The sequence below is a fragment of the Lynx canadensis genome, chromosome B1 (assembly GCF_007474595.2).
Source record: "Lynx canadensis isolate LIC74 chromosome B1, mLynCan4.pri.v2, whole genome shotgun sequence".
NCBI classification, from domain to species: domain Eukaryota; kingdom Metazoa; phylum Chordata; class Mammalia; order Carnivora; family Felidae; genus Lynx; species Lynx canadensis.
This window is the reverse complement of record NC_044306.2, coordinates 23,114,904-23,121,883: the sequence shown is the minus strand read 5'-3', so window position 1 is coordinate 23,121,883 and position 6,980 is coordinate 23,114,904. Positions and strand designations below refer to the sequence as shown.

Genomic DNA, 6,980 nt, shown 5'->3' with positions numbered 1-6,980 from the left:
TGAAACATGGTCACCTTCATTAGCAGGTTTTATACATACGACTGCATTTTAGTTTTGCACCAGTAAATCTTTTAATGTGCATATTATGTTTAGTTTTATGATAATGACAGCAATGGCTGTTAACACCTAATTATTGGAGTTTATCTTTAGTTGAAAAACTTGCAAAAGACAACTCTATTTACGGAACAGCATATAAAAAATCAATGTCCACACATCCAGCATAGCAAAAAATAGATTCCTCGCTAAAATCTCATAAAGAGAAAATTGTTTACCACAAAAAAGATTTTAAAAATTGGTAAAATCTGCCTTTCCTAAAACTTGAGGGAAGCAGTTTCACCTAATAATGGCACTAATGATCTAAAACTAAGCTAAATGGTATCCCTGTAATATTATGCACATTATTTATTTATCAAATCCTAGTGAACATTGTTTTTATTTTCATGTATTTAAAACATCACCGAAAGTAGTTTTTATATGAATGTGACTTAATGTAAGCATCCTTGGACCACAGGAAGAAAAGTCAACATGCAAATAATGTGAAAAAATTAGTATCCCCAGCTTCTATCTCCCCTCTCTCCACTGACCACCATGGGGGTCTCCTTCAGTAAGAAGCCACCGGAAAATAACTTCAGCTGGAATTGTCTAGAAAACCCAAGCCGATGGATTCTGATAATATGAGGAAATCCAGACAAGTTATTCCACATATAGTAAGTACATCCAGCTCTAGAAAGTGTCATATTCCAGAATGTGTTTTAAAGCTTCCAGGTTTTAGAAGCACAGTCAAACCTGACTACACAAATGTACTCCCAAACTAGAGGATCTCGAACATTTTTGAATAAGGCTTGACTACATTTCCTCTTTTACCTATTCTAGACTCCCAACAGTGGCTTGTCCCTGACATAACTGTTCAGCAACCTCAACAGATCTGTGCCTTGAACATTCCTTCTTCCCAGTCATTGCCAATCCACTCCCTCCCACCCAAGCTCTTCCATTTTCTACCCTTTGCTGCTTGTCTGCAAAGTGCAACACACTCTGGCTGCAAGAATCTCTGAGTTCGTGTGTAATAGTTTTGCCCTTAACTGGGACCCTCTACTCAACTAGACGCAAGCTTCCAGAGTGGGTTTGCTCTTTTGCTGATTTAAACAATTTAGTGGTGCCAAGATTTGGGGGGCAGGGGGTCTAAGCTAGCAAAGCACTCCTGGGATATCAGGGGAAATGACCACCCAAACCATTTTCCTTTTCGTTTCTCCTAAGAGATGTTCCACACCTAATATTTAACCAAAAAATCAATCTGGATACTCTGTCTCTGCATGAGACACACAGTACAAACATTCATGTACTTTCTTTTGCATCTCAAATAAAACCTCCCCCTCTCTCAAGAGATTGGGATGCTTGGGAAAAGCTGCAAGGGATCTTTTCAAACACAAAGACAATATATTCTGTCTTGGTATTGTGCAGAAATAATAGCAGGGCTTTTTTCTAGGCTAGGGTCTACTGATCGTGATCTTGGCCCTAACCCAGAAACTTGTTGTTCCCCAACTTTAAGTGGAGCAGCAGTATGCCTCCTTACTACTTCACTTTTTTTTCTTTTTCTTTTTCTTTTTTTCTTTTTCTTTTTCTTTTTTTTTTTTTTTCCTAACAAAACCAGTCTTAAATGAAGTGGTGTCTAAGTTCTGACCATCCCGCCCCACTCCCTCTTCATGGACAGTCTGTGGCAGGGGCAGATTCCACAAAGCGCCCCTACAGGGAGGTCCCTCCTTGCCTTCTCCTCCTATGCAATTTGGAGCACTAGATCTGGGGTCCACACTCCAGGACAACCGGGCTCCCGGGCGGGGCGCCGTGGCCAGGGCAGAGAGCCGGCTGCTAACAGCCTTTTGCCCTCTACAGGGGATTTCTCCACCCCTCTCTCTATACAGGGCAAATCCATTTTCCGTGACATTTCCAAGCAAACGTCTACTAGTCAAGTTCCCCCAGTGGGTAGGAGTGTCTAAAAGTCCTCATCTGAACAGTCCATCTGAAATGAATCTCTAGTAAAAATAAATAAATAAGAACCCTCTGAAGCAATCAATACAGTCGAGTGCAGAAAATGCCTAGGGGTAAGGAAAAAAAAAAAAAAAAAAAAACGTGGATAATAAAAGATGCTCCCAGCTTCCAGCTCCCCCCCACCCTTTCCCGCTTTTTCATTTACAGTGAGCGGGACATTTAAATTATTGTGTGGTTTGTTGATTTTTTTTTTAAGTTTTGTAGGGGTTTTTCGGTCTGTTTTTACACGGCACTGCAGGCGGCCTGTGCCCACAGGCAGAGGGGCAACGTGTCAGCCTGGATGCCCCTGCCAGCCATCCCCCTCGCGGCCGAGCCGGGGATCCGGGAGGGAGAAGGTGCGGAGAGGGTCCTCAGCGGAGCGGCGGGTCCGGCGGGAGTGGGGGACCGCGGGGGGCGCGGCTCGGGTCCCAGACGGAGCTTGGCTCCTCGGAGGGGGAAGGAGCCTCGGCGGGTGCCACCCCCCTCCTCTCCACTCCCCAGAGCCGGGTGCCTGGAGCAGGCACGGTCGCGGCGGGGCCCGGCGGGGGCAGCCGGGGAACCTCTCCGGTCCCCCCATCCTCCTCCACCCCACAACACGAGTTCGCGCCCCGGGCAGTGCAACTGTGGGGGAGACCGCGTCAGCGGTTGTGGGGAGAATAAGGTCTGCACGAGTGTGGGAACGAACACAAGCCCTGGCCACCGACGCCTCGGTGCCCGGAATCTCCGAGCGGAAACAAGGCTGCCCCCGGGCGGGCGGGGGGAGCCGAGGCAAAGTGGCGGCGCAGCTCGGGCAACTTTGCGGAGCAGCCGGGCGACAGCAGCGGGCAGAGACTGCTGCCTCCGCTTCCCCGGCGAGGCTAACGGGCACCCAGAACGCTGCTGCCTCCGACCAGGAGGCGGAGGACTGAGTGGCTGTGGTCGCGAGCGGGAGGCAGGCAGGGAGCCCAGCCCGGGAGTGCCAGCCGCCCTCCGCGTCCTCGGCCCGCCGAGGGGCGCCTGCGCCCGGGTACGCTGCACCCCAAATGCCCACTCGCCGTCCCACGGGGCCACCAACTATTCGAGCGGTGCAAGGAAGAGGCAGCGGAAAAAAGGGAGGAGAGCGAGAGAGCAGACGAGCGCGAGAAAGCAGGACCGACGCCCGCCCGGAGGATCACGTACCTTTAGCTCCTCAATATCCAGGTTTGTTGATCTGTCCATGGAGCGAAACTAAAGGAAGTGCAGAGAAACCGGGCAAGTTGAACCAAAAAACAATCTAGTCTTTTAGTTTCCAGCCTAAACTCAGCTTTATCCTCCTCCAAGCCCTGGCAGCTTCTCTCAGTCTCATTCTCCGTGATCACGCCGCCTCCACCGGTTAAAAATAATAAAAATAAATAAATAATAATTACAATTCAGTTTGTTTTACTTCCTGGAAGATTTAGTGGCAGGTGATCTTTACCTCGGTGCCACACAGCTCAGCGGAATCAAGCACGGGGGTGGGGAGGGGGGGGGAGATCCACTCTATTTAAGATTATTTCTTCTTCTGCAATAAGCTTAGAAACCAGCGAATTGCTGCATCCCAAGAAAAAAAGCTGCTTCCCTGGACAGCATCATGCGGCAAATTTCAAGCAAATGTGTTCAAACTGAAGAGAAGAGTATACGATAAAAGCCTTCCTCCGTCAGGCTTACTCTGGGAGCTAATTTAGCACACTGAGTCCCAAGCATTAGCAATGATCAATTTCCCTGGCACGATAACCAAATCCCCGAAGTCCTGCATAGACTTAAAAATGTCTTGCAGCTAAGAGGTATTCTCTCAATGGGGAAAAGAAGATAATAAAGTCTGAAGGGAAGGACCTCCTTTGAAGGTTATGCTAAAAAGAGTTGAGAGAATAGGAGGTGGATCCTACAGAGGAGAGGAAAGAGGGAGAGAGAGAAAGCCAGAGAGGGAGAGAAAAATTTTCCTCCTGCTTTGCTGTTTTACTGGCCTTCACCACCAGGTGACTGACTTCACTTCTCTCTTCCCACAGCCGGCGCTAAGGGGATTTCTCTCATCTGTCAAAAAGCAACATTTCCTCTCCAGACAAATACTGTGCTGCTGGGTCTTAAAGACTGCCCTCTGCCCGGAATCCAGTAGGTGACAAGCATTTGAATTCATTTCACATGTTGCCTCATCTCGTTCGGTAGATCTGGGAAGAACAACGCATGTGTGTGTCATACCCGCGTATTCACATGTATTCACTTTCCATCTGCTTTCAGTGTCGGGGAGCTTAAGAAAGACTCTTAAACAAAGTGACAAATAGAAATAAAGAAAATTTCTCCTCCTGATGCCGCTTAAGATAAGCAATCCTTTCCCGGAAAATTATTCTTTAAATACACGCTGAGAGGTCTGAACACTTAACTTGTAGGGTGTAGATTTGGGGTAAAGGCTCATTTTTTTTTTCCATTTAAATGCCCTTTAGTGTAAAAGCCTGACTTTTTGGAGGGATTTAAACATTCTCCTCTTGTTTCATTACGGCATATGAAGTAGTTGAGACCTAAAAATGTTTTCGGATTCAGAAAAAGTGCTGAATAAATCATTACCTTTGTTTCTAAAAAATATCTTTTTTTTTTTTTTTTTCCTGGATTTAAGTGTGCACCATCTAGTAGTTGCCTGGCCTCTAACGTATCTTCATCTCCCTTCCTGGCTCTGCTCCAGCCACGTGGTCTACCTCCACCTGCCTTTCCCCACCCCCCACCCCTAGCTCTTACTCCCCAGTCAGGCCAGCTCTCCCTCCCTCTTTGCAAGTCTAACCCTCATCCTTTAGACTTAAGTCACCTCTGGAGAGTGGATTTTCCTCAAGTGAGTCCCTCAGATACTCCCCTTCTCCGTTATCTCTTCATAGCTGCCACACCTTTTTTTATCATTATTTAGTGTACTCACTTGAGACCTGTTTGTTTGTCTGACTCCTCCAGTAGACTGTAAGCTCTGGCAGGCAACTTCCCTCTTTCTTATTCACCAACATGTCCCAAGGGGCTAGCACATAAGCACACAAATATGCCTGGAACAGATAAATGTGTGTGGCAAGAATCTTCTACCATGATTATTCTAACATCTAAAAACCTGCATGGCTCCCCTCCCCCCCCCCGCCCCGCAACACACAGATTCCAGTGTTTCCTCTCCTAGTCTGCAGCTAATCCTAGTATTCTCAGCTTTATGATTAAACACGAAGTTCTTGAGTTTAAGCTGATTCTATTCCACAAGCTCAGCAATGCTACCTTTCTTTCAAACTTTGACTCGTGCCTCCAGCTTTCAAGGTTAATATCAAGTAGCCAAGAGTCCACGATTAGTGGAGCTGAACATCTTTCCAATGTTCACTTTACTGATGTATGATGAAAAATATGAAGGCTCCAGGTTAAGAATAAATGGTTATGTAAAATGTGTAGCTCTTAAAAGGCTTCTTTTCTAGACATTATCAATCATGAACCATGAATATACATAATTACGGTTTTTAAAATTCCAGTTTTCCCATATAAAATAATTTTATATTCCCTATCAACCTCTTATTGCCTAAATTCAGCAAGCTGAATACAAAAAGCACATTTATTTTGAGCATATTAAAGTGATACTATCTTTGAGATAACTTTGAAATTTTCAATTGTGAAAACACAATCCAAGAAAGATCTGCAAAAATAAACATTAATGTTTAAACACTATTCAGAAAAAGCAGACTCCAGATAGCTTCTTAGTATGGCATAAAATAATGATTGGAAGAAAAAGTGATTATCATATACAATTATAAAGGCCGACTTTAACCATATTTTGCAAAAGTTTTATGTAGTCATACATATAATGACTTTAATTCATCTTCAATAGTAAAAAATTATATCCACCATGTAATGTTGACCAGACTGGCATTTGAATTATAGAAACTATAGGTGATTTCCAAATCTGTTCCAAATTTGGGTCTAATTAAATGTCTACACAGCAATAGACTTCCAAGTGTTTTACTATTTCATGAATTCCCATGCAAATTCATTAGGATGAATATTCCTAAAATCAAAAAAATGAAATTTTATCACAAAAATATGACTTACTGAACCATATTTATGTAACCTTTCAAGGCATTCAGGACTCAACTCCACTTCAACTGACACAAGACTAAGTTAGACAACTGTCGGAAAATGAAGTAACTTTAAAGAAACTTGAAATAGGGCAATGGAAGGAAGGGAAAGTGAACTAAGGAAAGGAATATTGTCTAGATGCCCTGAATCAAAATTTCAAGAAGACAGCTACCCACGGCTGCTCCAAGAGATCATGCTGGTACATAGCAGGGTATGTGAGGAGCACAAGATTCAATGTTAGCAAAGATGTATAACTCAAAGACAAAGTGTAAATAGCAATTAGAACCCCCAAGCCAGTGGGGGGGGGGGGGTGCGGTGAGGGGAGACAGTGTGGAAACACCCGCTGGTCATGAAAGGTTACATTTCAGGAGCATTAGTCCATGGTACATTCAAGAATCATCCTTTACCATAAAGTATTAAAGCAAATGTACAAATGCCATTATGAGCTTCTTTATATTAACTAATTCACAGAAATGGGAAATTTGTAGATACTCTTTCTTATCCCAGTAGACAATATTTTTGTTCATCAAATAGGGTTTAAAGCCACTTGTAGAGTTATTGGTTTTGTTGGCCTTTATACTACCCCCTCCCGACTGTCTCGCCAAATTTACAATTTTTATGCTGTTTAAAAAAATTTTTTTAATATTTATTTATTTTTGAGAGAAAGAGTGGGGGAGTGACAGAGAGAGAGGAGAACAGAGGATCCAAAGCAGGCTCTGTGCTGACAGCAGCAAACCCCACGTGGGGTTCAAACTCACGAACCGTGAGATCATGCCATGAGCCGAAGTCAGATTTTGCTTTTATTTTTATTTTCTTAGTGTCCTACCTTGTAAGACCATATTTTATTTCCATTTTCTGAAATTATTAAAGGGATAAATAAT

The 6,980-nt window shown here is 44.1% G+C and overlaps 1 protein-coding gene across 4 annotated transcripts in view; it reads left to right on the top strand.

Moving 5' to 3' along the window:
• The first annotated feature begins 2,804 nt into the window (after positions 1-2,804).
• TUSC3 (tumor suppressor candidate 3) overlaps positions 2,805-6,980 on the top strand; it is a 600,786-nt gene continuing 596,610 nt past the window's right edge. The window contains exons 1-2 of one of the 4 annotated variants that reach the window (XM_030312238.1): positions 2,805-3,201; positions 4,026-4,128. The gene's annotated coding sequence lies outside the window, so the exon portion shown is untranslated. The remainder of the gene's footprint in view (positions 3,202-4,025; positions 4,129-6,980) is intronic. The other 3 variants (XM_030312239.1, XM_030312236.1, XM_030312234.1) reach the window with 3 other exon arrangements.